This window comes from Thermobia domestica, chromosome 5, assembly GCF_964235325.1.
Source record: "Thermobia domestica chromosome 5, izTheDome1.hap1.1, whole genome shotgun sequence".
Lineage (NCBI taxonomy): Eukaryota > Metazoa > Arthropoda > Insecta > Zygentoma > Lepismatidae > Thermobia > Thermobia domestica.
The window spans coordinates 117788460-117807000 of record NC_137458.1 but is presented as its reverse complement, the minus strand read 5'-3'; the positions used below and the strand labels follow the sequence as shown (position 1 = coordinate 117807000).

The window sequence follows — 18541 nt, the reverse complement described above, 5'->3', positions numbered from 1 at the left end:
CAAGGGATAAGGAAAAATTTTGAAAATGTATTTTTTCCTTCCTTCAAAAACAGCATTTTACAGTGGCAGCCCCAGAGTTCAACAAGAGGGAAGTTACATTGGCAATGCTGGCAAAACTGGGAAGATTAAGCACCATGTGACGTCCTTCTCTTCTTAATTGATCTTAATAATCCTCTTCTTACCGAGTGTCCTCTGATCTAATTATTCTTAATAATGCGTCATTCTCTTCTTAATTAATCTTAATAATCCTCTTCTTAATTTATCTTAATATTTTTGTGATCTGGAAGTCATGTCAATTATGATAAGAAAAACAAAAACAAGAAATTATGATAATGCTACAGATAGAATGGGAGGACACTCGGTAGTTATAGTGATTAGAAAAACAAGAAATATACTCTTCACCAAAATTAAATATATATTTTCAGATATATGACAAATTAAAACAAACAAATCATTATAATTATATGCGTTCTTTACTGTTTAGTCATACTTTCCCTGTTTAATACACATTCAAGCAGATTGTAAGGACATGGAGGGAAATTTTTGCAGGGACAGCATCGAAAACTGTCTGGCAACACTTTTGTTTACTTCCAATGATCTCATTCAACATTCCAACAATAGAAGGTATTAAAATAACAGAATGATACAAGTGGTTTTGATGATTCGAATGCTGATCCAGACTTTGGATATTTTGTCGCCTTCTATTGTGGACATGTTAAACTGTGATTGAGATCAGTGAAAGAAAACAGAATTGCCAAGCAGTTTTCGATGCTGTCCTTGCGATGACAACGAAAATATCCCTCCATGTCCTTACAACCTGCTTGAGTGTGCATTAGGGAATGTCTGACCAAGCAGTAAAGAACGTATGCAATTATAATTATTAAACACTAGCAATTTTATTTTACACTAAACAGAGGTGAAAAAATGTCCCAAAAAAATGTAGTCCCCCCCAGTGGTACACGTGGTCTCAGGACATAAATTTACATTCTGGGGCCACGTGTACCACGGGTGGCACTTCCACAAAGAAGCCAATAGAGGACCAATAAGACAAGACAACAACAACATATATTAAAAATTACATCATTCTGAATACGGTAAGTTAAAAAAAATCACCTGGCTTCACGATGACAGTCATGCAAAACCAGCTTGACAGAGAGAGTGTTAGGAAAACATTTTAATTTTTCTTTAATAATTTATAAATGAGCGCAGCAAAAACTGCTTCGAAAATGTACTGCGGAGTTCTTTCGCCCTTGAAACATAATGTCTTACTGTCTTTGCTCGCGACAGGCAGGTGTTTTCTCGCATCTTCATCGTGTAGAACACGCGAAACCAGTACAGAGCTGAGAGACTCCACCCTACTGTTCATCTCCTCTTCTCTTCCCCCAGTCGTAAAGTGGTAGGTAGAAAACAAGTTTATGTTAAAAGTGTGATTACTTTTTACGCAAGGACAGGTGTTTAAAGGGCTGTTCTCTGAGACAGGCTAACGCAAGAAAGAATTAACCCATTAGCGCCGTGCGTGATCATATGATCACAGCAGTTAGTATTTACGAAAATAAGCCTTGTATAACATACTTTCAGTGGTTTCTTTACGCTTTTTGTGTTGACTACTAGGAGAAGATTCTGTTAACGATATTCATACAACACAAATTCCACATTGTGGCGTGAATGTAACCTAGAGGTACAGATATCCGCAATGCGCCAGAAATACAAGAAAAATGGCATCGTCCTCGCAGTAAGTATTGAAAAACAATCTTATATCTTATCCTTTCAAATTATTTTCTGCTGGCTTATGTTTTAGAGATGTCAAAAGTTGTTACAGATTACATTTCTAAGACAATAAATGTCTCTTTTCTTTTCCACATGTGTTAATAATTTAACAGGGCATTCACTTAATCGTGATATGCGAAAGTACTTAAACGCCTAGCGTGTTCACATGATCACGGGACACCCCAACAAAACCGCTTACGTCACGAACTCAAAATTTCTCGTAAATGGTCTTTACACCTAAATAACTCAAAATTACAAATTTCACCGAAAATAGAAACAAAAAATAATATCGGCATTAAGCCAGAACACATGAACAGAGGGTGTACATCAACCATCGTGACTTACGCTATATTGCCAAATCTCTGATGAACATCAATCACAGCTTGAGACTCCATATTAAAAATAACAAATTTTTTTAATCGATTGCTCTTCTACTATACAGAAATAGGTGCAATAACTATTTTTCATTAATTGTTATTTTTTATATTAATAGGAAGGCACGTGACTTTGTGACTACATTACAAAGCCGGTCCTTACGAATCCCTGAAGTTAGGTAAATGAAACTAAGTGAATAAACTCATCGGAAATAACTGAACACATATTTCAACATTTTTGAAATTTCCTCTAAATTGTTATTCGATTGGGATTATGTGGTATACGTAACGAGCTATAGCACACAGTCTGAAATTAAACATTCTTTCCTCATATATATAAAGAGAATGAAATATCTATGTAGTTCTTTCTTCCAATTTAGATTTCAAATAATAAACTGATAAACAATACCGGTATGTAGGTTTGGGTAACAATATAGGGATTCATACATTCAAAACTATAATTCACATAGTAACTTGTTCCAAATCACAAGTCATAATATAAATTTTGTGTGGTCGATCATTCTTGGGAAGTTATATTCCGAGCCGAGTTAGAAAGTTTTAAATTGTAAGTTTTTCATATTATCCAATAGAAAATAGTTTTATAATAATCACAGTATTTTCGGATCTTCTAAACTACATACCGGCTAACTTCGGATTTTCTAAGCTTAGCTTCTATGAGTTTGTATTGATTAAAATAAAGAAAAATGTTAAATGGATCGAAACACACCTAAGCCTGTTACATGGAAAGGAAATCAAAATGGAGGTACGTAATAGAATCAATAGTGGAAGTTACTTTTTTCCTAGAGCTTCCAAGATGTTTTAGAAGTATGTATTGTATATGAAAGCTGGGCCCCAAGATTAGGTGTGTTCCAATATAGGTTAGTGCACAGTTCCCTATTCGTGACCCGAACTCCTACTCCTCACTGAGAAAAAGACTACTTAATCTAGCCTTATTAACGTAAGTGTTTCGTTCATGAATATTTTTCATTTATTATAAAAAATAAGCCTAAAATAATTATCAGTATAAGCTATTAGGAGACTTTCAAATATCTAGGATCAATATTAACACACCAAAACCACTCACGAAGAAATTAAATGTTGACTAAAAGCAGGAAATTCGTGTTATTATTCAATTCAAAATCTATTGTCGTCGCTAATTCTGTCGAGGAATTTGAAGCTTCAAGTATATATTTCATATTTCATATATATTTGCCTGTTCATAGCTTATGAGGACAATCCCCAATTAAGCATTACAGTTGTCAGATATGGTTTACATTCTCTATATGTTATCAGTAACATAAGTTTCCACACAATAATAGGTTTTTTCTAACAATAATTCTAACAGAATATTTCTGAATATCCGTTTTTCGTTAATGTCCTTATAATTTGTTGGTAATTTTGTTATATAATTTTATACAATTCATATATTCAGTTTTGCTAAAATTTGCATAGTTCTGCTGGATAATATACAAATTACAATTCTGCCTAGTATTGTATGAGTGAACCGTATTAGCTAATGTAAATAGATCCTTGTGTTCGATTACATACATAATTGTGGGATATATATATAAAGTAGGTAATGTTAATAATCTATATTTTTTAAAAACATTTTTACATGAGGATCGTTCAGGCATACTAAACATTATTCTAATATTTTTTTCTGTATTCGGAATGTACTAGCACTTATTCTCGAATTCCCCCAGAATATAACACCATAGTTTATTATTGAAAAAAACTTTGCTATAATATAAGGACATGACAGCTTCCTTGCACAAACTACCTTGCAACCTACGGAATGCAAAGCAGAGTGAACTGAGTTTAGTATTAATATATTCAACATGAGTATTCCATGTTAAATCTTCATTAATATATACTCCTAGAAATGTAATAAATGTTGTTTGACATAATTCTACAGTGTCTACAGTTATTGCTACAAGTTCATTTCTCTGGCCCGGGAATCGAAATTTGACAATGTTAGTTTTTCCTAAATTCATAGTTAATTTATTTGTTTAACCAACTAATAATTTTTGTTAGAGACTTTGTAGTGAGCCTTTCTGCTTCATGTACTGTGTTTCCACTGACAATAGCATTTATGTCATCAGCATACAATGTTGACTTCACACAGCCTAGACTGTTAACCAAATCATTAATAATATATACTACAAACAAAAGTGGACCCAATATTGATCCTTATGGTACTACTTTTGTTACTTTCATTATAGATGATTTAAACATTTATCTTCTGCCATTTACCTCTTTACAGATGGCAACAGTTTGACTACGTTCAGATAAATACGACTTTATCCAATTGTTTGCCACACCTCTGATGCTTTAAGAATACAATTTTTCTAGCAAAATACCATGTTCTGTAGAATAGAACGCCTTAGATAAATCAACAAAAATACCAATTATATGTTTTCCTTTATTTATATCCATTGCTACATCAGAGATGAAATTAAATATTGCAGTGTTGGTTGACTTCTGGCTTTGAAACCCGTGTTGACTGTGGATATTATATTATTTAAAAGGAAAAAAAGTTATTTAGGTGCGCTCTCATTGCTAACTCAAATATTTTAGAAAAACACGACAAAACTGAAATAGGACCATAATTATTTAACTCAAATTTACTTCCCTTTTTATACACAGGTGTAACTCTAGCTAACTTAAGCCGCGTAGGAAAAATTCCTGTCAAAAATGAATGATTTATTATATGACAGAGTTGATGTGCAATAAGAAGAGAATTTTCCTTTACAACCATGGATGGCACTTCATCCCAACCTGGAGAGCTGGAACTTTTTAAGCCTTTTATTATTTGTAAGATTTCCTCTGGTGTAGCTGGTTTCAGAAAAAGCGACTTAGGTATTCCGCTCTTTAGCTTCCAGTCATTTTTTTGATGAGCTATTTTCATTGGGTTAAATGTTTCTAAAGTTAAGAAATATTTATTAAAATGATTTGCAATATTATCTGGATTACATACTACTTGAGAGTTTATTTTTATTGCATCAATTTCTGTTGTTTTTACCGTATTCATCTTACCATTGATTAACTTCCACATAGCTTTATTTTTTATTTCTCGCTGCTAAAATGTAATTTGTACTGTATAAAAGCTTTGCCGTTTTGTGACTCTTTGTACGTCTTTTTATAGTATTTCACATATTCAATAAATTGAAGTGTTACATCTTTACACGTTTTTAGTTTTTTTGATAACTCAAGTAGTTTGAGTTTAGAAGTCCTAATTACTATAGTGATCCATAGTTTCCCCATCCCAACCTTACTGTAGTTCTTTCTGGGAAACGCAATATTGAAGTGAAAGAGAAATCTAGAAAACGGTTAAATTTACCATCCGTATCCCCAATTTCATATATTTTGTGCCAGGTCTCTTGTGCTAACAAGTGTAGAAAGTAATTAATATTAGTTTTTGAGAAACATCTTTTTGTTACAATTTTTGATTGAGTAGGTACGAATATTTGAAATGTATGTATTTGCTCTATTATTGCATCATGGTCAGAAAAGCCTGGCTTAAAGATATTCAAAGAAGTAACTGACTCTGTGTATTGTTTACTTATTATTACTTGATCCAACGCAGATTTCCCTCTAGTTGGTTCTCTGATAAGGGGCTGCAACCCAAACATATCTAATATATTTTGACATTTTGTTTTTTATCTTGATTGAACCAGCCAGTCAATGTTAGTATCACCATAAATTATTACCGTACTATATTTCTTACACATAGACTCAAGAGCAGTTTCAAGATTCCTAAAGAATAAAATAATATTTCCTGCTGATGACCTATAGAAGCGAATTATACACATGTTTTCAATTGAAATAGCAACTATTTCAAAATGCAATTCAACAACGAAAAGACTTACATCTGTTTCCTTAGAACTAAATGGTCTCCTACAAATATACATACCCCACAATGTTGCCTACTAGTGCGTGAATAGTTTGTAGCTAATTGATAGTTATTTAAGTGTACCATATTCATCTGATTAGCAGATAACCAATGTTCACTAAAGCACATGACATGCATATCTTTAAGACCCTCTTCAACTAACACATAAAAAAAATCAAGTTTACTAGCTAAACCTTGCACGTTCTGGTAATATACATTTATTACATTGTAGTCACTGTTACCTCTATTGGCTAAGTGCTTGGAATTATTTTTGGAACTTGTATTTAAAAAAAATATATCATCATACTTTGTAGGAACCCTTCTTATTCTATTTGATTTTCGCTAGGTGGATCGTTTTGTTCTATACCATTTGTGGATACTTGCTGCGATCTGTTAACATCCAGTCCAGGTTCTTTCGTATCATGATTTGTATTATGTGGGCCTTGTATTAACGATATTCGACCAATTTCTTCACATTCAATAGCCAAAAGTACACCTGGCTCCTTGTCATGGCTTACGTATGAGTTTCCTATCAATTTTAACACTTCACCCTCATTCCGATTTGCTCCGAAGTAAGTTAAACTGTGTCTCCTTTGTTCAGACGAAATTTGATTACCTTCACAATCGTTTTCATTTCCGTCTATCACTATTGCTGATGTACTTCCACAGTTGATAGGTTTTAACGTACTATTAGCTCTGCACTGTGGTCTAAACGTATTTCACATAATGATATTGTACAGTGCGTTGCGAAAAAACGATTTCCCTAGTCGATTTAAATGAAGGCCGTGATTAGTATGATAGTTTTGGGGCACACAACTTATATCAAGAAGTTGGACATTTTTGAAACTTTTACACAAGATAGCAATTTTTTTGTTTGTTTCTTTTATTTCATTATTCACCCACGATGAGTTATTTAAATCATGGCGATACGGCAAATTTACTATCACTACATTTGTGCCTGAAGAGCCAATTCTAGAGTGCATTTTCAGCTTCATTACAAACAACGTCATTTGCACCGCCTATTTTTACAACTGTGTCATTTTCACCATAATTTTGATTGTGGGTGTTAGGAAACACAACGTCTTTTATCTTAGCACCTGGTATAAAACAATAATCATACCTATTGTGCTGCATGGTTGCGAAACAGGGTCGCTTACTCTGAGGGAAGAACGTAGACTGAAAGTATTTGGGAACAAGATCCTGAGACGAAATTTCGGACCCAAAAGCAACAGGAATGGGGAATGATGGAAACTTCATAACGAATAACTGTATATTTTTTTGACCGTTTACCAAACATTGTTAGGGTCATCAAGTCTAGGAGGCTCAGATAGGGAGGTCATGTAGACAGAATGGAAGAAAGTAGGAAAGCTTTCAAGGTTTTAACTGGAAGTCCAATTGGAAAACGATTAGGAAGACCTAGGTGCAGATGGGAGCAGTGGCGAAGCGTGCTGTAAAAAACTGGGTAGACAGACAGACAGACAGACACACACACACACACACACATATATATATATATATATATATATATATATATATATATATATATATATATATATATATATATATATATTGTATGGTATTTGTTTTTTACTTCTATTTTCAGTTTTGATATTTCATACTGTATGATACTGTATGAAAGATGCTGATATACACTAATCACTATCCCAAGTAAGATGATCCCTGATAATTCATAAATATAGTGTTAATGTTTGAGTTTTCAATATTCTTTGCAATATATGTTTATTCTGTTCCTTTAAGTGTAAAATTTTATAATTAATGAAATTCGGTGTATAGTATTTTTTTTTCGAAGTATAGAAGAAGCTAGAAATGGGGGCATCACTTCCCCATACCCTCTTTAGGGATAGTCATGTCTAAATATCTTAGAAATGAATTGTAGAGTAAAAAAAGAAAAAAACTATAGAAGTAAATCACCTTACAACACCTAACCTAATACCAAATACCTTAAAGTCTTGTAAATAATCTCCATACCCTGTTCTTCATTTCGGCGAAAATATTAATAGCTCTTTCTTTGAATTCAGGTATTCTACAAAGCTCCCACACGAAGTTCTTTATTGTAAGTGTCCAGAATTCAGAAAGATTGTCTGTAATTCAGGAAATGTCCATAATTTATTATCCCTTAACACACCAAGTGGGGTCCTCTAGGGAATCCAGAGAGTGATATTTGGTGATACTGCTGCAACTATAAGAACCAATTATTCTCGATTTTTATATGTGTCCTGCATCCTTTTGGGATATCTGCTACATAATTAGATCAATGACATGTTCATTAAAAATATTTTTTAAAAAAAAGTTGAGAAATTAAAATAATACCTGGGGTCCCCAGAAAAACTCAGCTTGGTACACAACGTTGACGATTTCGGCTTGGTGCGTTAAGGGTTATGCTGTTCGTTAAGTAAGTTTTCACTCTTATCAGGGCACTCATTGAATGTTTTCAAATTGATGGAATGCTCAATACCATATTTAGCAGCTTTGTTGTTTTCTGATATACACTTTGAAGTTCATTACTGAGAATGTATTTCAAGTATTCGGGAAGAGAAATGTGTTCGTTACTATCGGAACATAAGTTGGTAAGTTCATTCTTAAGCTGATCTGAGCAAAAAGTATTAAGGAAGATGGATATCAGGTCATTTAGTTTGCCGTATGGAAAAATTTATTGATACTAAATTTTCCATAATTTATTAATTCTACAATGACCAGATTTTTGTATTTTTTAAGTTTTTCATCTGCACAATTATTGAGGGAAGAGTCTAATATAAATAAAATAGAGTTAGTTTGTGTGTTTGTTTGTTTTTGTGTCTTTGCGGCCTGGAGATCAGACGAGTGGACCGAGTTACCAAAATTTGGTCACGGGTATCTTGGTCTAGACCCCAGACTAAGACGATTTTTTTAAAAAAAATTCGAACCAGGGAGTACTCAGGGGGGCGTTTACCGGGACATGTAAAAGTACTTGTCACTCTTGCGAAAAACTTAAAAGTGATAAAATTGCCAATACATATCAACTTTTCGTTAGGGGGGTCATTTTTTCTGATGTTGGAGACACAAATATAGGGACAATATATATATATATGTTCTTCAAGGGTACATTATAACAATTTAATATTTTATAGAGGGACCTCGAAAGATGGTTTAAAATAAAAACAAATAAGAAGAAATAGCAGTCTGTTTCTTTCACTTTCAAATCCAGCTTAAAATAAACAAGATAGGCAGCCCTGCAAACGCAGAAAGAACAGCAAATGTCTTTTCGCTGGTACTACTACACAGCGCGAGTCTTTGGACTTTAACTTCTCATGTGCCTGTTTCTCCTACGCTTCTATAGTTTGATGCAAGTTAAATGGATGTAGCAGAAGAATAATGTTCAAGGTTTTGCGAGACGCTTTGCTTTCTGTCTTTCATATGGAAACATTAAAAAAATTTTAAAAATCTCAGAATAAATTATAGCAAATTTTAAGTTCAGAATCTTTAAATTACAAAATTTTAAGTTAGTAATTTAGGCTTAATGGCCTAATACATATCAAATTCTAAAGGGTGGACGCTGTCTACCCTGTCTCCCCTCAAGCCTCGCCATTGGATGGGAGGACAATATTAAGATGGATCTCGCAGAAACAAAAATACAATGTAGAAACTGGATCCACTTGGCTAAGGACAGAAGTCATTGCAGAATTTTCATGAACGCGGCACTGAACCTCCGGGTTCCATAGACTAGAGTTAGTTAGGTAAGTATAAGCTTTTATTGAGACCATTTTGGATTTGCTTTCTTTCATTTAAAAAACATTAAAGAAAAATGAAAGATAATATAGTATTTATGTTTTCTTGTATACACGACTCCAAAAGTGCATTACCACGTGCAATTCACCTTTTCCTGCAGTAGTAGGCAACCCAAAAGCTCGGTCGTTGTGTTGGTTGAGAATTCGAAAGGCGTTGGACCAAACCTCAATTCTGTTACAAATATATTAGTGTGGCAAACTGCAAACAAGAGAATAAAGTAAATTGTTAAGAATGATGGTTTTATTATTATGAGGGAAATGGATGACACAAAAAGTTACAAAATGATCTTACTTAAGCAGTCGAAACAAGATGAATGGTAAGAAATAAATATCAAAGCAAAGCAGTTTCGTTCCTTTTTCAAAAAAAAAAAAAAAAAAGACTCGGAAATAAGAAAATAGGTTAAACAATGTAAAAGTTTAATATAAACGCTTAACAACACAGAGAACAAAAAGAGAGACAAACATAGATTAAGGGACCCCATTAGCGTAGTAGATTTGCGGGCCTCCCGTGCAAGATAAACAGATGGGACCCCTACTTGTAAACTCAATTATTATTATTATTATTATTATTATTATTATTATTATTATTATTATTATTATTATTATTGAAAACTCTTTTCCTTTCCCAATCTCTGATTCTGCTCTTAGGCATATAGCGATCATGTTTGCAGTTTTTGTCAATGAGCAGTCTCAAAGGCTAAGTGGGATGGAAATCTTTGAGAGAGAGGAACAAAAACAATTTCTTCTGATAAATTCTAGGTCAAAGTTTGAAGAACTTGTTTTGGACAGGTGCTTTTTTTCTTTTCTTTTACGGGAAGAGAAAAGTTTTGGCGCTTAAGAAATTACAGTATATAATATTGCAAATTTGCAAGTGGATTTATTTACATTGCTATTTGCGGTAATAAAGAAATTGTCATTGGAAGACATTATTGTAAAAATAAAGTTTTGTTTCGTCCCCCATCGCAAGTCTTATACGCCTCCTATGCCTCGCCTTCCCCAAGATCGACATCGAAAATTTAGGATATGGATATAACGATGTTGATATATTTGCGATATCGAATGTTGATATGTGTCAATATCAGCATATCATACCTATCGTAGAAGCCTAGATTCGATAAATGATGCTTGAAATATACTGGAATCAATAATCAAAATCTAAATGTGTTCTTGCATTCCGTATCCAACGTTGAGGGGAAAGGGGGTGAACACGAACAAACATTTTAAGCCAAAAATTGTTAAAATAAAAGTAGTTATACTTCCCACTTAATAAAAAACTATTACTGTAATTTATCTTTTACCTCTGTTTCCGTTTGTCATCAGAAATCAGCGACAGTACACATACTTTACGTAGTATAGCAATATACTCTATAATTTTTCACAACTAAGCAAACCGGAAGATGAAATTCATGTGATAATAAAGTGGAATGTTCTACAAAGCATTGTCCTTATTTCTGTCAGTAATTTTGACAGACTCAGAACCATAAGATTAATAGAACTAGAAATAAGAGATTCAATTCCTTTTGTCTCTCACACTAAAAGACGTCTGCATTTAGCTGAGATTGTAATTTTGTTAAAAAAAATATATGTCCTCTATCCCGGGCTAATTCTGACTACCGGGGTTTCGAGGTAATCGGTACCGGAAAGTGTAAAGTTTGTTGACTCTCAGATCTCGACAGTTTGTTAAAAGAGATTTAACAATTCATGTTGTTATTTCTTCGTTACAAAACACTTCTGATTGAATATATTCATTGTGAATTACTGAACTTATACACTTCGCATAAAAAAGCGACAGCTAACATCTTGCAGCTAGGCCATCCAATATATATCTTCTTATCCCACAATCGTGTCTGGTAGAGAGACCCCCTCTCTCTCCTCGTTTCCTCTCTCCCATATTAAAATCAGTAACAACATGAGCATAATTCTAATTTCAAAATATACATGGACTAGTGTCAATAAAGTAAAAGAATAAAAATGAGAGGAAAGAAGATTCGTAAGTTGATTTAAAGAGTAACTTAAACATAGCTCAATGAACAATTGAAACCAATATACATCTGTTAGAGGTACGGAAGTGAGACAGAGAGAGAAAAGGAGATAGAAAAAGAAAAAAAGAAAAGGGAGCATACATAACACATATTGGAGCACATATTGGATTTAAACGTAGTTAGAAAAGAACCTAACATTATAAAGTTCCGTTCCCAGAAATCCAACAGTAATATAGAAATAACGTTTTTTTAAATTTTTGTCACAACTATTCAAATAAATACGTAGAGGATGCTTGAAAAATTCAAGTCACTTTCAAAGTGAATACCAAACTTGGTGATCAAATTAAGTACTCAATTTCCGTTGAAACTGAAAAGTTCCGAGACACATCTACGATCATGCCAAAAGTTTAACACACATCCTGTCTTTCTGCGTGGCTCGGTTGCAAAGTCGGTAGTGTTCATTAAAAGTACAGATCTGAAACACATTATAATAAGCCTAGTAGGTATCGTAGGTCATACCTTCTATTCCAGACTATTAATTCAAACTGAACAAAAAAAGAAAGAAAATATAGAAAAAAGATAGAAAGAAAAATTGAATGAGTCCTATTTTACAGCTAAATTTCTATCAGAAAGAGCCAAATTAAAAGTTAAAATTATATGATAATGAAAAGTTACAAATGTTTAAAAGGAAAATTGGATGCTGGTTCCTTATAGACGTAGCAAATCTTGCATATTTCGCATTTCATACGTGGATAAAAATATTCAAGAATTACAGGATGGTAACGAATTTTGTGTGAAATTAATATAAATGAAACCTCTCTTGAAATTACCCAAAAGGGGGCCATTTTCTAGTCATTTCTGAACATATGTCTGTTCCGAATATCCATTCTCGATTCCACCTATTACGGATGTAACTTGTAATTAGCAATGATAAAATGAACACGCCAGAGCTGAAACGTGTCATCGCACTGACACGGTGATTTGATTGAGACTCGTAACCCACAGGAAGAAAATAAACTTTACGTATTTCCTTGACATAGAGTGTGTATTTGTGTGTGTGTGAGAGAGAAGAGAAGATGGAAGACATGATAAGGAAACGTCAAGAGAGATGGATAGAGAGAGAGAAAGACAGACGAATATAAATATGGAAACTAATTATCATTACTCTGTATGATGAAAACTGCACACTGTTTATTCGGATTTTCGCTTTGTAACTTCTCCAACCAACGTTGGTAGCGAATGTTTTATGCGGAAAAATACATAGTATCTGACGGGGATTCGAACCGAGATTTACCGCTTGGAAGTCTAGGACGGTACGAATACACCAACTGTTACTCTACCCGAAACCATTTAACAAAAGGTATAGTGTTTTTTTCTAAGAACAATAACATGAAAAGTGGATACTACAGACCAATTAAGTGTTTCGGATTATATTAATAGCCCCCTTAGTTATTACTTGCCCTGTCCCAGCCAACACTTGTAAATCGTCTCTATCATGATACATGTGTTTGGCTTCACATTCTTACGGATTGCTCATTTAGTATCAGAAATCACTTTTCGATTCCTCACGATCACTTTGTTAATAAAAGACCTTTGTCTTGACCAGGATTCGAACCTACGTTTTGAACCCATACTACTCATGAGTCCAGGACGTTACCCCTACCCTACCCTGCCACATGAAACTATAACTCAAATCTTACTAAGTTCAATTCTGTTCTTTTGAACGAATGAGCTCCTTTCTGTAAGGTTATTTACACCAAAGTGCACGCCGAAATTCATTCATTCGAGGACCTGGAGGCAAACTAGTGCCCACTAATACACGAAATAACATACAATCCAGTAAAAATTACAGAAATAATAACATACTATGCAGTAATTACGCCATCCAAGTTCAAACGCCATGCTGTAAACGTCGCTAACATATAGTGGCCCACCTTTGGCGTGGGAGACCTGGGTTCGAATCCCGGCGGGAGCTCATGTGGTTCGGATTCCACGTTTATCAGTAGGTCCACGTCTCATATAGCCTCGCTGCTGAAAGGGACGCTAAACTAAAATCAACTCAACAACATAGTGGCCCACTTGCTGGTAAATGTCGATCGTCGCTATAGCGACGCGTCGAAGGATTGCTGCTAGTGTGCCGCTGGCGGCAGGGTTTCGTCGAGTCGAAAGAGATATCTAGAGTCGGGGTATTGAAGTTACCACCGCGTACCAGCGAATACTTCATTTTGGTCCGCGGTCCTTCAATTCATCGCGGAGAATCGCGAAAGAACCATGGCTACGATACAATTAAGCATGATAAATTAGAGGTATTAGCTTTTTACTATCATTCTAGTGTTTCTGCTTCATGATATTTTTATGACTTGTAAGAAAAGAAAGAAAGAAAAAGATTCAGTTGATCTATTCTGAGTTGATTAAGAACTAGTAGTCCGCGTCATCCGAATTGACATGTAGCTCACAGTGCCCTGATACTAAACCTTCAGGGAGGAATCTAATCATTCATAATGATTTTGTTCATATTTGTGGACAATTATGAATAATTAGATTCCTCCCTGAAGGCTTAGTAACAACGCATTGCGAGTTTATTGGCTAATGCCACACGCCAATTCGGGTGACGCGGACTATAATTGTTTATTGTAAATTTAACCAATGCTAAAGAAATTACATGTTTCCAGGATAGCTTAAAATAAATCTACTACAGTTGTATTTGAACTACAATTTTCAAGCGTTTAGAAAAATGAAATTGTTTAAAAAATACAAATATTTGGTAAAATTCTTCACGTGTCCGTCTGTAACATCTACAGAACCACCTTGCTCTATAAAAGGCAGAAGCTAAAAGCGTCTCTCAACTTGTGCATATATTATTTCTTATTATTTATCTAAACATAAATTCCAGTCACTTTGATATTACATATTATTTATTAATAGTATTATTTAATCATATACTAATTACAGAAAGGTCTGAGTAATGATTTATGTATATTCAAAAATGGTCAATATCAAAAATGCATATTTTTTCATACATTTTTAAAATTGAAAATGCTTTGAATTAACTTACATCGAAAGTAGGTTTCCTCTTCTGATCTTGAATAATGCTTGCTGGACATTTGTAAGAAACTTTCCGGGACAGTATATGTGTGAAGAACAGAAATGGTGAAGCAAAGACAATTTTGTGCCCTATTGTGCGTATTGTCTTTGTGTGTGTACTTCAATGTGTAATGTGTCTTATAGTTGTCTATCATACATACATGTGCAATTACTTTTAACTTGTGAAATATAATCATTAATATTCAGTAACTGGCGGTAAACGTTATATACTATATGCGTGAAGTATATGAAGTTGTTCTAAGCGAATTTTATACGAGTTATTATTTGAAAATGACTAAAACGTTTCTTTGGTACTGTTAATTGATTACGACCACAGTCACTATTTTTTCTATATAATATGTTGTTTGCTTTCGCTAACGTTTAATTTCTTTTAAGTGTTTAACATGTTTAATTAGAACTTACGTATTGCATTCAAGATTAAAATGACATCGTTTTCATCAGTCTTGAATTATCTTGAACAAAAATCTTGTTCAAGCTTTATTTGATCATGTACAAACCCCTTTAGTTTCAAGAGATAAAACTTTAATTTTTCCAGTGTGACTTCCCTCACGAGCTGCCTCTGGGTTTTAGTTTGCGATAATTGATATCATATACTGATTGTGCAATCTGTCTTCTGTGACGTTAATTTTGTGGTTTAGAATACTCTATGCCCCTCATTTCCCCCCCCCCCCAGATACTAACCACCAAAGTTCTTAATGTATATTTTATGTTTGATTTCGTACACTAACACAATTTGCGATCACTGATATGAAATGAAGCCCTACCCAGTATTGGTAGAGTAGAAGTAGTGTAATATATGTCCAGGAGAGTTTCACTTGCCAGATCATAGTCTTCCATCAATGTTGTTGTTTTCCTTTCAACAAAGCCAGGTCGCTTCCTCTGCTCCGTATGCCCTTATACGTACGATAATGGTCGGTATGCTAATGTTGACCAGCCAATAATATACTGTCATTTATCCAAGCTTGTAGTCTCATCGCAATTTTATTTCTTTCGTAGGGGCTACGTTGACAATTGACTTAGATTACAAACGCTGAGCAAAGCCGGCAATTACAATGGAAGCCATTTTTGTAGTGTATCGTTTTCTACTGTTAACCCTACTATCTGTACTGCTACGGACTTTGTTTGGCGTGCCATTGAAAACTGAATAAAACTATCATGTCACAGAGAAACCAGATGAAAATAACTGGATTAGAATGTTAGTTTTGGGAAGGTTATTGAAAAAAACTTTAGTTAGGCCAAGAAGTAATGTTTGTAGTTTGAGGGAAATTTCCCTGATCTAGTTTTTTTTTTTCTTCGATCAAACGTGAAAATTCAGGGAAATTATCGCGCTGACTGACTAGACAATATAAATGCTTACATTTGTTTTTTCTTCAGGAGTAAACCAATATAATAGCAATAGTTTGTGTGTTTTTTATGTGTGTCTGTTCATTACACCACTGTTGGCTGGGTGTATTTAGGTGTATTTTGTTATTAAAAAATTAAGGAAGAGTGAAGAATTAGATGCCATAAACAAATTTGGCTATGCTTCCTTTAATATAGCTAAATTAATCTTATAATTTCTATAATAGGAATTAGACACTCACAAGCTAGGGAAAATTTGATAAGAAAAGGGAAAATCAGTCAGTCGAGAGAAATTTCTTTTAAGGAAACCAACGAACACTGCCAAGAAGTGGCGAAAGAGTGATATAAGACTGGATATCGGCTGATAGCAATTCTGTCTGAATTGCAGGGTCTTATTTCTGTTCAGCAATAACATTTTTCTTTCTTTTTCTTTTTTCTTTTTTTTAAGAAAAAGGTTTCGATTTGCTTTCATAGGTTAGCCTATCACTTGTACCTAATGTACTATTACGGAAAAATTAATTACGACCATCATGTATTTTTTTTATTTTTCCAGCTTATAAAATCTCACACAATGGATTGATTACTATAGCAACGGTTGGATGACTGAACAATTTCAAACAAAACAAAATGAAGACATCACAAACATTGATTTTGTTCACGAGAGCTTTTACCAGGGACTCCATACGTTTCATTAAGCACTGCCATAAACCTGGACTCGAGGAATATAAACGAATTGCAAAAGCGACAGCACTTGGTTTTTGTCTGATGGGTTTCGTTGGCTATTTTGTCAAATTGATTCATATTCCTATCATCAATATTATTATGGGAGGATAAGTGTATTTACAATGGTCATCTTTGTGAATCGTTCGATGTTGCTAAATTAAACGAGTAGACCTAATCAACATTTTGATATTCTATGTGTAATATATGTAATGTATTTTACTTTAGGATTAAAATGCGTTATATTTTATGAAGATTATTTTCGTCTAACCTTATATAACACTTCATTCTCGTAGTTTGCATATAACTTCCTAAATACGAATTACTGCAGGAACATGCATAATTCTGAAAGAATTTCGATAGATCAATTGATATATATGAAACCTCTAGTCTAGAATGAAGAATGGAAAGAATTAGTTGGGTAGAGCGGAAAACGAATGAGAGAGTGTTAGAAATTGTGGGTGAGAAAAGAACACTTTTAGAAAGTATTAGGAAGAGGAAGAGAAACTGATTGGGACATTGCCTAAGAAGAGATTGTATCATGAGGAACGTCCTAGAAGGTATGGTGGCGGGAAAGAGAGGGAGGGGGCGAAGGAGACTACAATTAATGTATGATGTTAAAACAGAAAGATCATATGCGAAGACGAAGAGGTTAGCGGAGGACCGTGGAGCATGGAAGCTTCTCAGCTGCCGCAAGTGCCTGCCAATAAAGGCAGAATACCTATGATGATGATGATCTAGTCTGGAATAGCAGTGAAGTATGCATCAATTGTTAGTTTCGCATACGAAGGCTTGAGCAGTACATACGACTTACAAGGAGAACTACGGAAGCGTAACTCACCTATTTAAATGATACTTTGCATAGTTGTATAACATCAAAAAATAAAAAATAATAAATATCAGCAAATTTAAAATGGGATTATCATATAGAAAAAATGCGAATACGTTAAGAAAAATGTGTTTCGCCGTACAAACCATTAAAAATACTATAAACCGAAATACAGTAAAATATTATATTACTGCTCATTTGAATCTATATTAAGATATGGATTAATATTTTGGGGAAATACTGTAAAAAGTAGAGATATTTTTGTTCTTCAAAAAAGAGTTGTACGAATCCTAGCTGGTGTAGGACCCCGAGAGTCCTGTAGGAAATATTTTAAAGAACTAGCTATACTACCTTTACCATGTTTGTATATATATTGCTTAATAGAATTTGTAAGATCCAATATAAATAAGTACACAACTAACGGTGACGTGCATGATTATAACACAAGAAAAAAGACTAATTTTCATCCACCAAAGCATAGAACAGCAATGTACGAAAAGGGAGTAAAGTATGCTGGTATTATGCTATACAATAAGTTACCAAACAAATTAAACGTAATCACGTCTAATGTTGCATTCAAAAGAAAATTAAAAGAATACCTATTGTAACATTGCTTCTATACAATAGATGAATATAATCAATTAAATAGTCACAATGTAAATAGTAGTAACAAAGTAACGAGATAGGTCCATTTATGTATAAGGTATGATGTAGTATTGGTATAATAATGTTTCAAATTATTATAA

At 33.8% G+C, this 18541-nt stretch overlaps 1 long non-coding RNA gene across 2 annotated transcripts; it reads left to right on the top strand.

The window, feature by feature from the left end:
* The first annotated feature begins 2278 nt into the window (after positions 1–2278).
* On the top strand, positions 2279–17225 carry LOC145684683 (uncharacterized). Of its 2 annotated transcripts, none has more exons than XR_014131362.1 (2): positions 2279–2706; positions 16800–17225. It is a non-coding gene; the product is annotated as an uncharacterized LOC145684683 (long non-coding RNA). The 2 variants fall into 2 exon arrangements; XR_014131361.1 differs by having other exon boundaries at positions 2279–2904.
* Positions 17226–18541: the final 1316 nt, after the last annotated feature.